General features: G+C 40.1%; 1 non-coding gene across 1 annotated transcript; it reads right to left on the bottom strand.

The window, feature by feature from the left end:
* Positions 1–19,430: 19,430 nt before the first annotated feature.
* Positions 19,431–19,534, bottom strand: LOC112713294 (small nucleolar RNA R71). The gene has a single exon (XR_003158267.1). It is a non-coding gene; the product is annotated as a small nucleolar RNA R71 (small nucleolar RNA).
* Positions 19,535–19,813: the final 279 nt, after the last annotated feature.

Consider the following 19,813-nt stretch of genomic DNA (forward strand, 5'->3'; position numbering starts at 1 on the left):
ACTTTTCAAAATCATCAGCCAAGGCACAAACAGAAACGGTGGCAACATGCAGAAGAAAAATATTCAAGCAACAAGAAAAAGGTTCACACCAAAAAATTCCAGAGCATGCAAACAAAGTCAAGCACGATAAAAACAGAAAAATCCAAACTTTCTCCAAAAAGAAGATCAAAGGGAAAACTTCATCCCAAAAGCTAAAAACAAAATACGAAATGGGACTAACCTGGAGACTAAAGAAGCTTCGAGGAAGAGTGGAAGCGTAGAGATAAAGGCTGCCCAGAAGAACGCCAAGCGACGCCACAAACACAAGAAAGTAGAGGAGCAAGCGAAAGACAGAGAGCAGATGAGAGAAACAGAAAAACGAGAGAGTAAAGGGAGGAGTTACGGAGAAGAAGTAAAGAAGAGAAACCGTTTTTTTTATTGAGGGATTCAAAATAAAAGCCAAAAGAGAATAGGGCAATTAAATGCCAATTAAATGCGGATGTTAAAACCGCTTGCGTTCCCAAAAAAGCGCTAATACAAAAGCGCGCACTTTTAGAGAAAAACATTCTACATTCAAAAAAGACTCTACAAAGAAAAGGAATCGACAAAATGCTTGAGTTCGACTTCACTTAAGAAGGACCAAAGTCAAAGACTCGACCTCCAAAGGAAGAACCGAGCTCAAGCAGGGGCACTGTTCATACCCTGGGTCGAGCTGACCGACCCGGGATGTTTAGCGACAAGGCGACCGACCTCTTCAGGTCAGACTATCTGACCTCTTCTCAAAGAGCTCGGCCAAATCGACAGGAAAGCCCAATAAAGGGTACAAATAGAGGAACACGACCCAAATCCAGAGGCAATCCCAACCTACAGAGATAAAGGCGGTTCCGTTGAAGATAAGCTGACCTCACCCAAAAGATAAGAGAAGATAAGATAACTAACTTATCTTGTCTAGAAAGGTCACTTCTCACCATTATAAATACACTAGAGCACCCAAGTATAACTCATACTCTGATTCTACTCAATACCTGCTTAATACCCTTGCTAACTTAAGCATCGGAGTCCCTTGTAGGTACCCCCCACCCTCCGGGGACAAAGGAATAAGCACCACCACCAAGTCCAACAAGTCGGACACAACAGCTCCGGCCGTCTCCCACCAGCCGAACACGTTAGCACCGACCAGCACAGAAGATCTCATCCGAGATCGACCTCCAGTTTCAGGTAACCCTCGGAACACCGGACTGCTCAGAATCTTCCTCTCCATGCCACCAAAACATTTATGGAGGAGGCAAAGCAGGAGTTTGACCGAATAAGGGAGCTGAAGGAGGAACTTGAAGTAAAGGTGACCAAGTTGGAGAAGGATCTAGAGAATGAGAAGGCGAGTTCCCTTTCACTGGCAGCTTCTTTGAGGTTGGCCGAGGACACAGCCATGATGCATAAGGAGAGTTACGTTACGTCTTATCGGGAGGTGATGCGCCTGAGGGGGGAGTTGGACAATGCCCGGGAAGATTATTCTGAGCTCCAAGGTCATCTCGTTGGCAGCGTGACTGCTGCTTACGAGAACTTGAAGGAGCAAGTTCGGGTCATTGCTCCCGAGGCCGATCTCACCCCTTTCAGCCTGGACAACGTTGTCAGGGATGGCAAGATTGTTCCTGATGACGAGGGTAATGATGATGCTGATCCTCCCCCTGTGTCCTCTGCCAAAGTGTCGACCTCTTCTGCTCCTCCGGTTGCACCTGATTCGGATTGCTAGGTTCTGAACCGGGAGGATGGAACTATAGACGCTGTGCCTATTCAGACTCGTCCTCCTTCTCCTTGTCCTGATGCTGCCAAGAAGGCTCCTGATGCTTGTGATCTCTTTCTGGATATTTATGTAGTTGGCCCGGCTTGTGGGCTCTTAAAACTTTTTGTTTATTTGCTGACGTTTTTTAGTTGCTTGTTTTAGCAACTTTTATTTTGAAAAACAAAGAGTAGCTTGCTATCCTTTTAAGGTAGGTTTTGATGGCCTCTGGGGCTTTATAACTTTGTAGATTATATCAAGGTTTTTGACTTGTTATCTCTTCTATTTTCTGAGAATGTTGGAACCTTGCAGCTCGACCTCTTTGGATTGCTTTGTACGTATTGTTTATAGCTTGGATCCTTTGAGGTTGTGTCTGTGTGGGTCCAACTTGTTTCTCGGTTTTCTCGCTTTTGTATGTATTTTCGGCACTTTGTAACCGATTCCTTTGCGTTGGTCCCCTTCTAAGTTATTTTTGTAATCCCCTTTCTTGGACCTTTATCAGGTTTCTTTTGAGGATTACTTTTATAACTTGTTTTGTAGGAGATTGACTTCGTTAGGTCGATCTCTTTCTAAGTTATTTTTGTAATCCTCTTTCTTGGACTTTTGTCAAGTCTCTTTCAGGGATTACTTTTATAACTTTGTTTTGTAGGAAACCGACTTCGTTAGGTCGATCTCTTTCTAAGTTATTTTTGTAATCCTCTTTCTTGGACCTTTGTCAGGTCTCTTTCAGGGATTATTTTTATAACTTTGTTTTGTAGGAAACCGACTTCGTTAGGTCGATCTCTTTCTAAGTTATTTTTGTAATCCTCTTTCTTGGACCTTTGTCAGGTCTCTTTCAGGGATTACTTTTATAACTTTGTTTTCTAGGAAACCAACTTCGTTAGGTCGATCTCTTTCTAAGTTAAAGTAATCCTCTTTAATAGGGTTGGCCAGACCTCTTTCCAGGGTTTACTTATAACTTAGGTTGACTTGGTCCGACTTCTGAACGTCGGCCAGTCTTTAAGTTATTATTTTAGCTATCCATAAGACCTCGTCAGGTTCTTTTTTGGATTGCTTTCAATAACTTCTTACATTATTTTGTGTTCATCTTTGCCGATTTGTAGAAAGTGGTTGGCATCTTTAGATCGTCTTTTGGGTGAATCGTATTTTCACCTTTATCGGACGGTTATCTTTATCGTGATCGTGCAGTGAAATTGTTTTTCACTTTCTGCCGATCTGTTGCTTTATAATCAGACGATGAATACTTCAGATTAATGCGTCTTGGATTCTTTGTGAATATATACATGTGGGAATTTTTTCATCCTTTTCAGGATATATACATGTGGGAATTTTTTCATCCTTTTAAGTCGGATATTGTCTAGGTCTCAACCTAGTGCCTCATTAAAAAACCTTTTCAGGAAAAAGAGTGCATCCAATAATTAGATCCTTTACCTTTTCTAACTCTAGTACCTTCTTAGGTTGCAGACGTGCTATGATCTGGGAAGCTCTTGTCCATCGAGTTCGGACAGTCTGTAGTAGCCCTTGCCAAGTACTTCTATAACTCGGTAGTGTCCTTTCCAGTTTGCTGCCAGCTTTCCTTCTCCTGGTCAAGTTGTTCCAATATCATTTCGGATTAGGATAAGATCATTCTCTGCAAAACTTCTCGATACTACCCTTTGATTATATCTGGAAGCCATTCGACACTTTAGAGCTTCCTCACTGATCCGAGCTCTTTCTTGGATTTCAGGTAGTAGGTCGAGCTCTTCCCTCTGAAGTTGGGAGTTTGCTCCCTCATTGTAATGAACTACTCTAGGCGATCTTTCCTCAATCTCTACTGGAATCATTGCCTCTATTCCGTATGCTAACCAGAAGGGGGATTCCTTTGTGGTGGAATCTGGCGTCGTTCGATATGCCCATAGGACCTGTGGAAGCTCTTCTGCCCAGGCTCCCTTTGCATCTTGTAATCTCCGTTTTAACCCGGCCAATATGACTTTGTTGGCAGCTTCGGCCTGTCCATTGGCCTGTGGATGTTCGACAGAGGTGTACTGGTGCTTTATATTCAAGTCGGCTACTAGTTTTCTGAAGCCTGCATCTGTGAATTGAGTGCCATTGTCTGTGGTTATTGAATATGGAACTCCGAACCTTGTGACAATGTTTCTATATAGGAATTTCCAGCTTCTTTGGGCGTTGGCGTTGGCTAGGGGTTCTGCCTCGATCAACTTTGTAAAGTAATCTACCCCTACTATGAGAAATTTAACTTGTCCTGATCTCTGGGGAAAGGGGCCGAGAAGATCGAGTCCCCATTTTGCAAACGGCCAAGGCGAAGTCACGCTGATGAGCTCTTCTGGCGGGGTGATGTGAAAGTTAGCATGTTTCTGACATGGTGGACATGTCTTATAAATTCTGTGGCTTCTTTCTGTAATGTTGCCCAATAGAACCCTACCTGGAGTACTTTTTCGGTGAGGGCCTGTGCTCCGAGATGATTGCCACAAAGGCCGCCGTGTACTTCTTCTAACACTTCCTTTGTGTGGGAGGTCGGCACGCATTTTAATAATGGTATTGAGATCCCTCTTTTGTAAAGGATGTTGTTTATGATAGTGTAGTACTGTGCCTCCCTTTTTAGCCTCTTTGCCTCCTTTTCTTCTGCGGGGAGTGTTCCTGTTTTGAGGTAGTTAATTATAGGGGTCATCCATCCTTGGTCCTGGTTTACTATGGCTAGGACTTTTTCCTCTTCCAAGATTGATTGGTTCTGTAACATTTCCTGGATGAGGCTTCTATTGTTGCCCCCTGGTTTGCTGCTGGCTAGTTTCGAGAGTGCATCAGCTCGGGCATTTTGTTCGTGGGGTGTGTGGCAGATCTTATATTCCCCGATTTGTCTGAGCTGTTCCTTGGTCTTATCCAAATACTTTTTCATGGTGGGATCTTTGGCTTGGTAGCTCCCTGTTATTTGCGATGTGACCACTTGTGAATCACTGTAAATGTTGAGTTTTTGAGCTCCCACCTCTTTAGCCAGCTTTAAACCAGCTAACAATGCTTCATATTCCGCCTGGTTATTTGAGGCCGGGAACCCGAACTTGAGGGAGAGCTCAACTTGGGTTCCTTGGTTGCTTTCTATTATTACGCCTGCGCCGCTTCCAGTTTTATTTGAAGAACCGTCCACATAGAGATTCCATTCTGTGAGGGTTTCCAGGGCATCTGTGAATTCTGCGATAAAGTCGGCCAGATACTGTAATTTGATGGCCGTCCGAGCTTCATATTAGAGGTCAAACTTTGACAGCTCGACTGCCCATTGTAGAATTCTGCCTGCTAAATCTGTTTTTTGTAATATTCCTTTTAAGGGCTAGTTAGTTCGAACCTTAATGGTGTGAGCCTGGAAGTAAGGGCGGAGTCGTCGAGATGTTAAAATGAGAGTATAGGTGAATTTTTATATTTTCTGGTAGTTCAGCTCGGATCCCTGTAGTGCTTTGCTAATGAAGTAGACGGGTTGTTGTCCATTCTCGTCTTCTCTAATTAGTGCTAAGGCTATTGCCCGGCTTCCTACTACGAGATATAATATCAGTGGTTCTCCTTCTCGTGGTCGAGATAGGATACGTGGCCGTCCTAAGAACTTCTTAAAGTCTTGGAAGGCATGCTCACATTCTGTTGTCCATTCGAACTGTTTTCCCTTTCTTAAAGTAGCATAGAAGGGGAGAGATATTATCGCAGCTCCTGCTAAGAATCGAGATAGGGCGGCCAATCTCCCATTGAGTTGCTGTACTTCTTTGACACAGGTTGGGCTCTTCATGTTGAGTATGGCATGACATTTGTCTGGATTTGCTTCAATTCCTCTTTGTGTGAGCATGAAACCTAAGAATTTGCCCGCTTCTACTGCAAAAGTGCATTTCGCGGGATTGAGTCGCATGTCATGCTTTCTTATGGTTTCAAACACTTGGGCCAGGTCGGACAATAATGTCTCTTCGCTTTGTGTTTTTATTAGCATGTCTTCCACGTAGACTTCCATGACCTTTCCGATGTGATCCGAGAAGACTTTATTCATTAGCCTTTGATAAGTAGCTCCTGCGTTCTTGAGACCGAAAGGCATCACAATGTAGCAGTAGTTTGCTTTCGGTGTTAAGAACGAGGTCTTTTCTTGATTTGGTGGATACATGGGGATTTGGTTGTACCCCGAGTATGCGTCCATAAATGAGAGATATCTATATCCGGAGGAAGCATCTACCAGAGCGTCAATACTTGGGAGTGGGTATGGATCTTTTGGACAAGCTTTGTTGAGATCGGTGTAATCGGTGCACATTCACCACTTCCCATTTGATTTTTTCACCAAGACGACATTGGCTAGCCATAGTGGGTATTTGACTTCTCTTATGAATCCTGCTTCCAGTAGTGCTTGTACTTGTTCTTCCACAGCCTGGGATCGCTCTGGCCCAAGTTTTCTTCGTCTCTGCTATACCGGCCAAGATCCTGGGTAGACCGCCAACTTATGACTCATTAGCTTAGGGTCTATTCCTGGCATGTTTGCAGCTTTCCACGCGAAAAGATCAACATTATCTCGTAAGAATTGTATTAGTAATTCTTTTGAATATTCTCTTAGGATTGTGCCGATATTAGTTGTTTTTTTCGAAGTATCCCCGATCTGAATCTTCTCTATCTCACCTTCTAGTTGTGGACGAAGCTCTTCTCGTCGTTGGACTCCGCCCAGCTCGATTGTGTGGAACTCTTCTCCTCCGCCTCTGAGGTTTAGGCTTTCGTTATCGTGGCTATTCCTTTCGTAGTGGGGAATTTCATACATAGATATGGAGTCGAGACTATTGCGCCAAGTTGGTTGAGTGTTGTCTGACCTATGAGAGCATTGTAAGCTGAACTTACATCGACCACGATGTAATCTATTTTGAGGGTCCTGGATTGGTTCCCTTTTCTGAAGGTTGTATGTAGTGGTATGTATCCTAGTGGTTGAACCGGGGTATCTCCTAGTCTGAACAGACTGTTTGGATATGCTTTAAGTTCTTTTTCTTCTAAGCCGAGTTTATCAAAGGCTATTTTGAATAAGATGTCGGCGGAACTCCCTTGGTCTATTAAGGTGCGGTGTAGATTGGCGTTTACCAATATGATGGTGATGACCATGGGATCGTCGTGTCCTGAGATGATGCCGGAGGCGTTCTCTTTAGTGAATGTTATTGTCGGGATATTGAGTTCTTCCTCTTTTTCCTCGACATGATATACTTCTTTGAGATATCTTTTGCGAGAAGATTTGGAGATCCCACCTCCTGCGAATCCGCCATGTATCATGTGGACATGTCTCTCTGGTGTCCGAGGTGATCGTTCGGTTCGTTCGGTATCTTCATCCCTTCGTCTCTTTCTTTGATCATCATCTCGGGTGGCCAGAAATTGATCTAATTTTCCTTCTCTCACCAATTTTTCCATGATATTTTTTAAGTCGAAGCATTCGTTTGTGGAGTATCCTCAGACTCGATGGTATTCACAATATTCCTTCCAGTTTCCTCCTCCCCTTTTGCCTTTGAGTGGCCGTGCTGGGGGGATTTTTTCTGTATGGCAGACTTCTTTGTATATCTCGACCAGGGATGCCCTGAGAAGAGTGTAATTATGGTATTTTTTTATTTTCTCCCCTTGTTGATCTTCTTTTCTCTTGGATTCCTTGTCTTTGTCTCGGTAGGAGGCCCCCGATTTTGAGGTCTCTCCTAACTGAGCATTTTCTTCCATGTTGATATATTTTTCTGTTCGTTCCTGTACTTCGTCTAAGGAGGTCGGGTACCTTTTTGATATATACTGGCTAAAAGGTCCCTCTCGTAGGCCGTTGATGAGTCCTATGATAGCGGCCTCTGTTGGTAAACTTTGTATGTCCATGCACGTTTTGTTGAATCTCTCCATGTAGTTGCGGAGGCTCTCCCGATCTCCTTGTTTGATCCCTAGTAAGCTGGGGCGTGCTTGGCCTTATCTTTCTGAATGGAGAATCTGGCTAGGAATTTTTTAGCTAGGTCATCAAAGCTTGAGATGGACTTTGGGGGTAGGTTGTCGAACCATCGGATTGTTGTCTTTGTGAGAGTTGTTGGAAAGGCTTTACAGCGAACAGCATCTGGGGCGTCGGTAAGGTACATTCTGCTTCTGAAGTTGTTGAGGTGGTGGTTGGGGTCCCTGGTGCCATCATACAGGGTCATATCCGAGAGTTTGAAGTCTTTTAGAATTTTGGTTTTCATGATTTCCCTGGTGAACGGGTCTTGCTCTTTGCGTGAATTTTCTTCGAGATTGGCTCGAGGGGCTTTTAGTTTAAGATCGGCTTCCAATTGCTGTAGTTTTTCTTTTAATTCTCGACGTCGCCGCACCTCTCTTTGTAGATCTTTTCCAATTTCTCGTTGTTGTTGGGTTTCTTTTTCAAGTTGTTTTAGGCGATCTAGGAGCGCTTCTATTGCCCCCAAATTTGGTGAGTCTTTCTCCTTGTTGGTTTCCGGGGTATCTTGCAGCATGACATCCACGTTCTTGTGTGGTGTTCTATCTTCCAGACCTAAATCATGGTCGTTGTCATGGTCGTCCGCCATGGTGATGGGATGACTTCCAAGTCCCCGGCAACGGCGCCAATGTTCCGAGGGTTACCTGAAACTGGAGGTCGATCTCAGACGAGATCTTCCGTACTAGTCGTAGCTGGTGTGTCCGGCAGGTGGATGACAGCCGGAGCTGGTACGTCCGACTTGTTGGACTGATGGTGCTTTTGATCCTCTGTCACCGAAGGGTGGGGGTACCTGCAAGGGACTCCGATGCTTAAGTTAGCAAGGGTATTAAGCAGGTTTTATATAGAATCAGAGTATGAGTTATACCTGGGTGCTCCAGCGTATTTATAATGATGAGATGTGACCTTTTGGATAAGATAAGTTAGTTATCTTATCTTATCTTTATCTTCGAGTTGAGGTCAGCGTATCTTCAATGGAACCGCCTTTATGTCTATAGGCTTGGGTTGCCCTAGGATTTGGGTCGTGCTCCTCTATTTAGGCCCTTTACTGGGCTCTCCTGTCGATTTGGCCGAGCTCTTTGAGAAGAGGTCGGCTAGTCGGACCTAAGGAGGTCGGTCGCTTTTATCGCCAATCATCTCGGGTTGGGTAACTCGACCCAGGGTATGAACAGGAGGTTTCATAGAATTTGTAGTAATAAGGATGAAGAGAAGACATATGAGTTAGTGTCTCCTAACCCTGAGGAGAGGGTTACTTTTCCTTCTTTGACTCAGGGGGAACGGCCCTTTTTCTATGCTTATGACTACTTTTTTAGTTAGTTGAATATCACCATCCCTTTCACGGCTTTCGAGACCGTGATGTTGTGGTCTTGCAATGTAGCCCCTTCTCAACTCTATCCGAACTCATGAGGTTTCATAAAGATCTTCCAACTGCTGTGTCAAGAATTGGGTGTCCGTCCTACCGTAAATCTCTTTCTGCATCTCTTTATGATGACAAAGCCTGTGGTAGCTCAGAAGAAAGCTTCTTGGATTTCTTTCTGAGCTACTCAAGGGATGAAAGTTTCTTCTGTGTATGATGAGTCCTTTAGGGACTTTAAGAATTACTGTTTTAAGATTCGAGCTGTTGAAGGTGTTTACCCTTTTTTCTTGGATGAGAACAATGAGCCTGTCTTCCCTTTATGTTGGCAAGAAAATGTAGTAGTGACTAAGTACTCTTGGGAGAGCCTGGATGAGGTTGAACAGGCTTTTGTGAGTGTGTTAGAGGATAATTGGGGGGAGCCTCCTCACTTAGATACAAAGAAGTTTCTAGGAGATCCTTCCCTCCTTCGTGCTGAATTAGGTAGTGGCCGACCTCTTTTCTATAGTTTTACTTTGTAGTTGAAGTTTCGATTTTTTTTGTTTGTGACTTGTTTTCTTGGTTTCTGTTTTGCAGAGATGATGAAATCTACAGACTCCATGAAACACTTTCGTAGGGAAAAGAAAGCAACAGCTACTCAAAACATCTCGGCGAAGGCTTCTGGAGAAGGATCTTCTCAAGTTCCTCTAAAGAAGCCGACCTCAGATACTTCTGGTCCGAGGAAGGTTATTCCGACTTCTCAAGTTCGGATGGTTCCTTCTGACCCAGTTTAGCCAACTTCTAGTGCTACCTCTTCTCTTACTGCTGGTCATCCTCCAAAAAAGCAAAAGACTGTTAGTCCTTACGACTTAGATGCCCAGGATTTTGACGCCGTGGGGTTTGTTGACAATCAAATTGCTCCCTATGGCCGACTTCCAATGGATGATGTGTCCATCCTTCGTCACTTGGATTTCATCACCAGTAGCACTGTTCGGATGGCCCATATAGGTGCGGCTTTGTTCCGTACGGTCCAGGATTCTTCGGTCCATATGACTAAAGCCTTTATGAATGATGCCAAGTCCGAATTCAATAGGATCAAAGGTTTGAAGGATGAGCTTGATGTTAAAGTGGTAAAGTTAGAACTGGTTGTGGAAAGGGAGAAGTCTCGGGCTACTGCTACTGAGGCTGCTGCGAATTTGGCTGAGGAGGCGTCAAAAACGTATAAAGAGAGTTATACTCGCACTTATGGTGAGCTGTTGGAGGCCAGGGAGAGGATCCAGCCTGCTCATGCCGACTATGCCAAGCTGCAGAGTCATCTTGTGGGCTGTGTGACTGATGCATATGAGAATTTGAAGGCTCAAGTCCGAGTTCTTGCCCCTGAGCTTGACCTGGCTCTCTTTAGTTTGGATAATGTAGTGGAGGACGGCAAGATTGTGCCTCCCCTAGAAGATGAACATGAAGATCCTCCCCCTGTATCACCGACCAAAGCTACTGCCGTCTCGACTTCTTCCACTCCTTCAGCTGAGGTCGGTCGCCCCGAGTCTGATCCTGATGTCCAAATTCTAAACCAGGAGGATGGGACTATGGATGCGACCCCTTTGAAGACCATTCCTCCTCCTTCTGCCCAGGATGCTGCTACCGGGGAGACTTTGAACCACTTATGATCTCTGTATATTGGTATAGTCCGGTTTGTGGACTTTTCAACTTTAGTATTTTGTACTTTTTATTTGGTTGGTTCTTGACACTTTAGTTGCTTCTATGCAACTTCATTTTGGAAAAGCAAAGCACTTTTTAAACTCTGAGGCTGCCCTTTAGGTGGCCTTTTGAGTTTTAAATGTTTTATTTTGATGGACATGTTTTTTCTAATTTGTTTGATCGTGCTATTACAACCTTTGCGAATCTTTATAGAGAGTTAGTACCTTTCTATCCGACCTCTTTTGGATCATCCCCATTTTGAGTTTTTATCAACCCTTTGCTTTTGGTGAGTTATCCTTGCGGTTTGGTGTTAGTAGCTTCTGACAACTTTCTAGTGTTCTTTGCATAGAACTTTTTTTAGTTTCGAATCAATTTTGCTAGCTTTATCTTGGAATCGTGGCTTTTTTGGGTAGACTTGTGTCCCTTTTAGCACACGTTTTTGAGCCTTGAAGTTGTTCTTCAACCTTTCTGGCTTTTCATTTGTTTTTGCTAAGGTCGTTTTTCATCCCTTTAGGTTGTGCCTTCTTGGGTGCCGACATGTTTGTCTATCACTGTCCGAGCTTTTTAGTCCTATTCCAACAACATTTTAGGTAGTGTTCCCAGGAGGAACCTTTTCTGTCTGTTTCTGACTTTTTAGCTCCGTTTTTGCTTTGTGCGTTTGCTTTTTAAGTAATGTCTTTTTTTTCAAGACATTGTACCTTTCAGCAAAGCAGTCCTGGCCTTTCTGTGGCCTTTGCGAGATGTCTTGGTCCCTTTTTAGCGATCTTTTCATTGGTCCGACTTCTCTGTCGGGCCTTCTTAAGTTATTTTTAGTGATCCATTTTTAGTCCGACCTCGTCAGGTCGCTTTTTATGGATTCCTTTTTATAACTTCTTGCATTAATCTTGTTTCTATCGCTTTTCACCTTGCCGACTTCTTTGTAATCGGACGATGAATTTGGTTTTCACCTTGCCGACCTCTTTGTAATCAGATGATAAATTTGGTTTTCACCTTGCCGAGTTCTTCGTAATCGGACGATGACTTTTTTGCGTTTTATGAGCTTAGATTAATGCATCTTAGTAGGAAACTTTTTAGGGAATCTGAAAAACATTATTCAAATAGAAAATTGGAATATAAACAGGAGTATATACATATGAGTGCTTACCCTTCTAAGTCGGGCAATTTTGTAGATCTTGGCCTGGCGCCTCATTAAAAAACCTTTTTAGGAAAAAGAGTGCACCTTGACCTAAGATCTTTATTACTTTCTAACTATAGTACCTTCTTAGGTTACAGGCATGCCATGACCTTGGTAGCTCTCTGATGCGAGAACTTTTGCGTGGTCTAGAAATTTGCGGATAAATCCTCGTTGCAAGTATAGTTTCTAAACCTTCAAAAGTCCTTTCATACAAACGTTTTGGTTGTCACAAGTAACAAACCCCTTTGAAATTGATAACCGATTATTCAAACCTCGGGTCGTCTTCTCAAGGAATTGCAGGGAGATATGTTCTTATAATTGGTTATGAAAAAGGTAAAATTGGGGTTATGGAAGTAAGGTGGGAATATATTATATGACAAGTAAAATAAAACAATAATAACTGTAAAATAAACCTTTGGCAAGGTACAAGAACTGGATGTCCTATCCTGGTTATCCTTATCAATTATGAAGAGAATTGGGTTCTTCTCCCACTTTGTTAACCTCTAACTATGAAGGTAAGTTAAGTGGATGAATTAATTCGAATCCTCAAATCCTAGTCTTTCCTTAGGAAAGACTAGAGTTATTGGAATATGAATTAATGAAATGAAGAAATCCAATTTTCAATCAATACTGAGTTTGATAACTCTAGAGTCACCAATTATTTAACCAAAGCCAAAAGCAAAGAAAATTGAAACTACTAGAATAAAAATGCCTTCAGATGGGAAGCAATAATCATGTAAATAAAAGAAAGCAATAATAACTGAAATACCTCAACTAATATTAATTCAAAAGAGTAATCTGTAACATGGAAGAGTTCATAAATTAAATTGGGATAAATAAAAATAAAGAACCTGGGATTGAGAGTCACTCCTAAAACTAAGAGAAATCCTAAATCCTAATCCTAAGAGAGAGAGAGAGGACCTCTCTCTCTAAAAACTACATCTAAAACATGAAAAGTGAATTATGAGAGCCTCCTTATGAATGGATGCATTCCCCCACTTCATAGCCTCTAATCTGTGTTCTCTGGGTTGAAAATTGGGTCAAAAACAGCCCAGAAGTCACTTCCAGCAATTTCTGGTCCGTACAGGTCACGAAAAAGTGACGCGGCCGCATGGCTCACACGGCCGCGCGGGTTGCGTTCCTGCCAGGTCACGCGTCCGCGTGACCCACGCGTTCGCGTCACCTGGCGTCGGGGAAGCTATGGCAAATTATAAATCGAAGCCCCGGACGTTAGCTTTCCAAATTATAAAGTTATAGCTGTTTGAGTGCAAACAGGTCAGGCTGGACAGCTTAGCAATTTCTCCAACTTCTTGTATTCCTTCTACTTTTGCATGCTTCCTTTCCATCCTCTGAGCCATTCCTGCCCGATAATATCTGAAATCACTTAACACACATATCAAGGCATCTAATGGTAATAAGAGAGGATTAATAATAAGCAAATATAAGATCAAAGAAGCATGTTTTCAATCATAGCACAAAATCAGGAAGGAAAATGTAAAACATGCAAATAGTATGAATAAGTGGGTAAAGAGTTGATAAAAACCACTCAATTGAGCACAAGATAAACCATGAAATATGGGTTTATCAACCTCCCCACACTTAAACATTAGCATGTCCTCATGCTAAGCTCAAGAGAAGCTATAAAGATGAAGATGAATGATAAAAATGTATGAAATGCAATCCTATTTATATGAATGCAACTACATGCAGAATGTTTCTACCCACTTGGTTTAAAAGTAAATAAATTCTCCAAGAATAAATATGAACTGGATTTCACTAATTCAAATCATAAAAATGGAGTACAAATAGACTTGCAAGAAGAAAATAGCTCATGAAAGCAGGGAACAAGGAATTGAGCATCAAACCCTCACTGGAAGTGTATACACTCTAATCACTCATGTGTTTAAGGTTTGATTCTCTCAATTCTCTACTAACCTTGCTTTCTAAGGCTTGCTCTTCATCTAACAATCAACATAAATTTAATGCACAGATACACATATCAAGAGGTCTTTTAAGGGTTGTAATGGAGTTAGGGTCAAGGTAGGATTGTATTTGGCCAAGTGGACTAAAATCTGAATCCTTAATTAACTTAAACTTTCCACCTAACTTTAGACAATCCATGTAATCAAAACACCACATCTAACTATCCATTAACCATGTTTTTCATGCATTCTATTTTTAAGTACAGTACATATGCATTGCTTTCAACTTTTGAATTCTCACTTTGGGGCATTTTGTCCCTTTTTTATTATTTGCTCTTTTTTTTTAGTTTCAATGCATGTGATTAATTTATTGAATGCATGAACATGTCCTAAATATTTTTTTCACATTTTCATAAAGATATATAACATACTCAATTCTCAAACCAAATGTTTTCAATCCCACTTTTCCCCACACTTAATTCATAAGCACTCTCACTAGTCTAAGCTAACCAAGGATTCAAATTAAGGACATTATCGTTTTACGTTTAGAGTTAATGATGTGCTAAAATAAAGAACAAGGGGGTAAAATAGGCTCAAAATTGGTTTGCAAGGGATAATGAAGGGTTAAGGCCATATGGGTATGTAAGCTAAGTGAAACAAAAGCCTCAATCATATAAGTGCATGCATACATCAAATTATGGAAATATAGAATTAAGCAAGACAAAGATCATAATTTTAGAGAGAAAAACACACATCAAAAATAAAATATTGGTTGAAAAAATGCAACCAATTCAAATAGGCTCAAAAATCTCACAGGTTTTGTGTGTTCAAGCTCTAAACTATGTTCCAAAATAATATTTCTTCAAACAAGTGTAACAAAAAATTTTATTCAAATTAGTGAAATTCTCTAAAAATTTTCTTGAAAAAGAAAATATTACTTCAACCAAGTGGTAAAATATGCAAAAAAATAAAACAAATATGCAATCAATCATGCAAATGCAATAATGAACTACAAAAGAAAATTTAAACATTGGTGCTAAAATATGAAGTGACTAACCCATGGAAGTCGGTATCGACCTCCCCACACTTAAAGATTGCACCATCCTCGGTGCATGCTGAGATGTGCAGGTGGACGGGCTGTTCCAACTGATGCTTTTCTTCAAGGATTGTGCTGATGGACTTGTTTGTCTCTCCCATGTGATCGTCTTCCGGTTCTCTTCTTGGTGGCCATCCTGAAAGAAAAAGGGAAGAAAAGTAACCCAAAAATAAAGATAGAAATTAAAAGATGGAGTATGGTTGGGTTAATGCCAGATGAAAAGGGTCTCATTCACATGGTAGCTACAACATGTAAGAAAACAATAGAAGTCATGGCATACCAGTGGTGCAGAATATGCAACAATGGGGAAGAGAGTGGGGAAGGAAAGATAATATAAATTAAAAATCAATACAAAAGTAATACAGGTATAAAAGATTGGCATTGATTTAAATAATATTACCTAACCAGAATAAAACAAGTCATAAGCACCAAGATAATACCAGAAAAGAAATAACAGTTGAATAAGAACATTTGAACACCAATGGTAAAAGAATAAATTTAGAAAAAATAAAAATATGCAATGAATGAAAGTATGCAAATAAAATAAAATAAAATGAGAGGGAAAAAGGATGAGAAGAAGAAAAAGAAAGTGAGAAAGGAGAGAGAAGGAAGAAATTAGGATTAGAAAAGAGAAGATAAGAAAATTGGCACTAATCTGGATAGGTTGTGCGACGCTGGTGACGCGGTCGCGTGGCTGACGCGGTCGCGTGATGCGCAAATAACGTTAGGCGACTGATGAGCGGATAATTTATACGCTTTTTGGCATTATTTTTAGGTAGTTTTTAGTAAGTTCAAGCTACTTTTAGGGATGTTTTCATTAGTTTTTATGTTAAATTCACATTTCTGGACTTTACTATGAGTTTGTGTGTTTTTCTGTGATTTCAGGTAATTTCTGGCTGAAATTGAGGGACTTGAGCAAAACTCTGATAGGAGGCTGACAAAGGACTGCTGATGCTGTTGGAATCTGACCTCCCTGCACTCAAAATGGATTTTCTGGATCTACAGAACTTCAAATGGTGCGCTCTCAATGGCGTTAAAAATTAGACATCCAGAGCTTTCCAGCAATATATAACAATCCATACTTTATTCGGGAATTGATGACGTAAACTGGCACTCAACGCCAGTTCCATGTTGCTGTCTAGAGTAAAACGCCAGAAACACGTCACGACCCAGAGTTGAACGCCCAAAACACGTTACAACTTGGCGTTCAACTCCAAAAGAAGCCTCAGCTCGTGGATAGATCAAGCTCAGCCCAAACACACACCAAGCGGGCCCCGGAAGTGAATTTATGCATCAATTACTTACTCATGTAAACCCTAGTAGCTAGTCTAGTATAAATAGGATAATTTACTATTATATTAGACATCTTTGGTCTCAGTTTTATTTTATTCTTCATCTGAGGAGACTATTGATCACGTTTTGGGGGGCTGGCCATTTGGCCATGCCTGAACCTTTCACTTATGTATTTTCAACGGTGGAGTTTCTACACACCATAGATTAAGGGTGTGGAGCTCTGCTGTACCTCAAGCTTCAATGCAATTACTATTATTTTCTATCCAATTCGAATTATTCCTATTCTAAGATATTCGTTGCACTTCAACTTGATGAATGTGATGATCTGTGACACTCATCATCATTCTCACCTATGAACGCGCGTGATTGACAACCACTTCCGTTCTACCCTAGACCGGGCACATATCTCTTGGATTCCTTAATCAGAATCTTCATGGTATAAGCTAGAATTGATGGTGGCATTCATGGGAATCCGGAAGGTCTAACCTTGTCTGTGGTATTCCGAGTAGGATTCCGGAATTGAATGACTGTGACGAGCTTCAAACTCCTGAAGGCTGGGCGTTAGTGACAGACGCAAAAGAATCAAGGGATTCTACTCCAATCTGATTGAGAACCGACAGATGATTAGCTGTGGTGTGACAGAGCATTTGGACCTTTTTCACTGAGAGGATGGGATGTAGCCACTGACAATAGTGATTCCCTACATACAGCTTGCCATAGAAGGGAGTGATAAAATTGGATAAAAGCAGTAGGAAAGCAGAGATTCAGGAGGAGCACAGCATCTCCATAGCCTATCTGAAATTCCCACCATGGAATTACATGAGTAACTTTATCTTTATTTTACGTTTATTATTTATTATTTATTTTCGAAATTCCATAATCAATTATTATCTGCCTGACTGATATTTACAAGATAACCATAGCTTGCTTCATAGCAACAATCTCTGTGGGATCGACCCTTACTCACGTAAGGTTTATTACTTGGATGACCCAGTACACTTCTTGGTTAGTTGAACGGAGTTGTGACCACACATAGTAAAGAGCTATTATCTCGAATTAAATTTCATACAAGTACAAAGAGTATGAATCACAATTTCGTCCACCAAGTTTTTGGCGCCGTTGCCGGGGATTGTTCGAGCTTGGACAACTAATGGTTCATCTTGTTGCTCAGATTAGGTAATTTTCTTTCTATTTTCTTTTCGAAAAAGTTTTCAAAATTTTTTCAAAAACTTTTTCTTTATTTTCGTTTTTCTAAAGAATATTTTCGAGAAAAATAATAAAAATACAAAAAAAATCATAAAATCATAAAAATCAAAAATATTTTGTGTTTCTTGTTCAAGTCTTGAGTCAACTTTTAAGTTTGGTGTCAATTGCATGCTTTAAAAAAATTTTCTTGCATTTTTCGAAAATTCATGCATTCGTGGTGTTCTTCATGATCTTCAAGTTGTTCTTGATAAGTCTTCTTGTTTGATCTTGATGTTTTCTTGTTTTGTGTTGTTTGTTGTTTTTCATTTGCATTTTTTGTTTGTTAGAGTCCATGCATTAAAGATTTCTAAGTTTGGTGTCTTGCATGATATCTTTGCATCAAAAAAATATTTCAAAATTATGTTCTTGATGTTCATCATGATTTACATAGTGTTCTAGGTATTTATCTTGACATTCATAGTGTTCTTGCATGCATTCTTTGTTTTGATCCATAAAGAAAAGAGAAAAACACAAAAATGACGTTTTTAATTTTTCTCTCTCCTCATTATAAATTCAAAAATCAAAGAAATATCTTTTCCTTATTTCCCTCCAAATTTTCGAAATTTTGGGTTGACTTGGTCAAAAATTTTTAAAAATTAGTTGTTTCTTATAAGTCAAGTCAAATTTTCAAATTTTAAAAATCTTATCTTTTCAAAAATCTTTTTTTCAAAAATCATATCTTTTTCATTTTTTTCTTTTTTTTCGAAAATTTTAAAAATCTTTTTCAAAATATTTTCAAAATCTCTTCCTTATCTTTATTTCAAAAATTTCGAAATTACACTAACAATTAATGTGATTGATTCAAAAATTTGAAGTTTGTTACTTTCTTGTTAAGAAAGGTTCAATCTTTAAATTTTGGAATCTTATCTTGTAGTTTCTTGTTAGTAAAGTAATTAATTTTAATTTTAAAAATTAAATCTTTTTCAAACATATCTTATCATATCTTTTATATCTTATCTTTTTATCATATCTTTTTCAAAATTTTATCTTTTTCAAAAATTTGATTTCAAAATATCTTATCTAACTTCTTATCTTCTTATCTTTTCAAATTTGATTTTAATATCTTTTTCAACTAACTATTTGACTTTTTATTTGTTTCTTATCTTTTTCAAAACCACCTAACTACTTTTCCCCCTCTAATTTTCGAAAATACCTCCCTCTTTTTCAAAAAAAATTCTTTTTAATTGTTTAAATTTTAATTTTAATCATATCTTATCTTTAATTTTCGAAAATCACTAACCACTTTTTCTCGAAATTCTCTATCTCTCCTTCTATCTATTTATTTATTTATTCACTAACACTTCTCTTCATCTCTCTTCATCTCAGATCACCACCTCTATCCTTACCCATTCTTCTTCACTACTCTGCCCTTTTTTTTTCTTTTCTTCTACTAACATAAAGGAATCTTTATACTTTGACATAGAGGATTCCTTTTTCTTTTCTTGTTCTCTTCTTCCCTATATGAGCAGGAACAAGGAAAAAGACACTCTTGTTGAAGCTGATCCAGAACCTGAAAGGACTCTGAAGAGGAAACTAAGAGAAGCTAAACTACAACAATCCAGAGGTAACCTTTCTGAAATTTTCGAACAAGAGAAGGAGATGGCAGCCGAACCCAACAATAATAATGCAAGGAGAATGCTTGGGGACTTCACAAAACCAACGTCCAAATTTGATGGAAGAAGCATCTCCATTCCTGCCATTGGAGCCAACAATTTTGAGCTTAAGCCTTAACTAGTTGCTTTAATGCCACAAAACTGCAAGTTTTATAGACTTCCATCTTTTAATTGAGTTCTTGCAGATTTGTGAGACTGTTAAGACGAATGGAGTAGATCCTGAAGTCTACAGGCTCATGCTTTTCCCTTTTGCTGTAAGAGACAGAGCTAGAACATGGTTGGACTCACAACCTAAAGATAGCCTGGACTCCTGGGATAAGCTGGTCACGGCCTTCTTGGATAAATTCTTTCCTCCTCAAAAGCTGAGCAAGCTTAGAGTGGATGTTCAGACCTTCAAGCAAAAAGATGGTGAATCCCTCTATGAAGCTTGGGAAAGATACAAGTAGATGACCAAAAAGTGTCCTTCTGACATGTTTTCAGAATGGACCATATTAGATATATTCTATTATGGTCTATCTGAATTTTCCAAGATGTCATTGGACCATTCTGCAGGTGGATCTATTCACCTAAAGAAAATGCCTGAAGAGGCTCAAGAACTTATTAACATGGTTGCAAATAACCAATTCATGTACACTTCTGAGAGGAATTCCGTGAATAGTGGGACACCTTAGAGGAAAGGAGTTCTTGAAATTGATACTCTGAATGCCATATTGGCTCAGAACAAAGTGTTGACTCAGCAAGTCAACATGAT

Source organism: Arachis hypogaea, chromosome 9 (assembly GCF_003086295.3).
Source record: "Arachis hypogaea cultivar Tifrunner chromosome 9, arahy.Tifrunner.gnm2.J5K5, whole genome shotgun sequence".
NCBI lineage: Eukaryota > Viridiplantae > Streptophyta > Magnoliopsida > Fabales > Fabaceae > Arachis > Arachis hypogaea.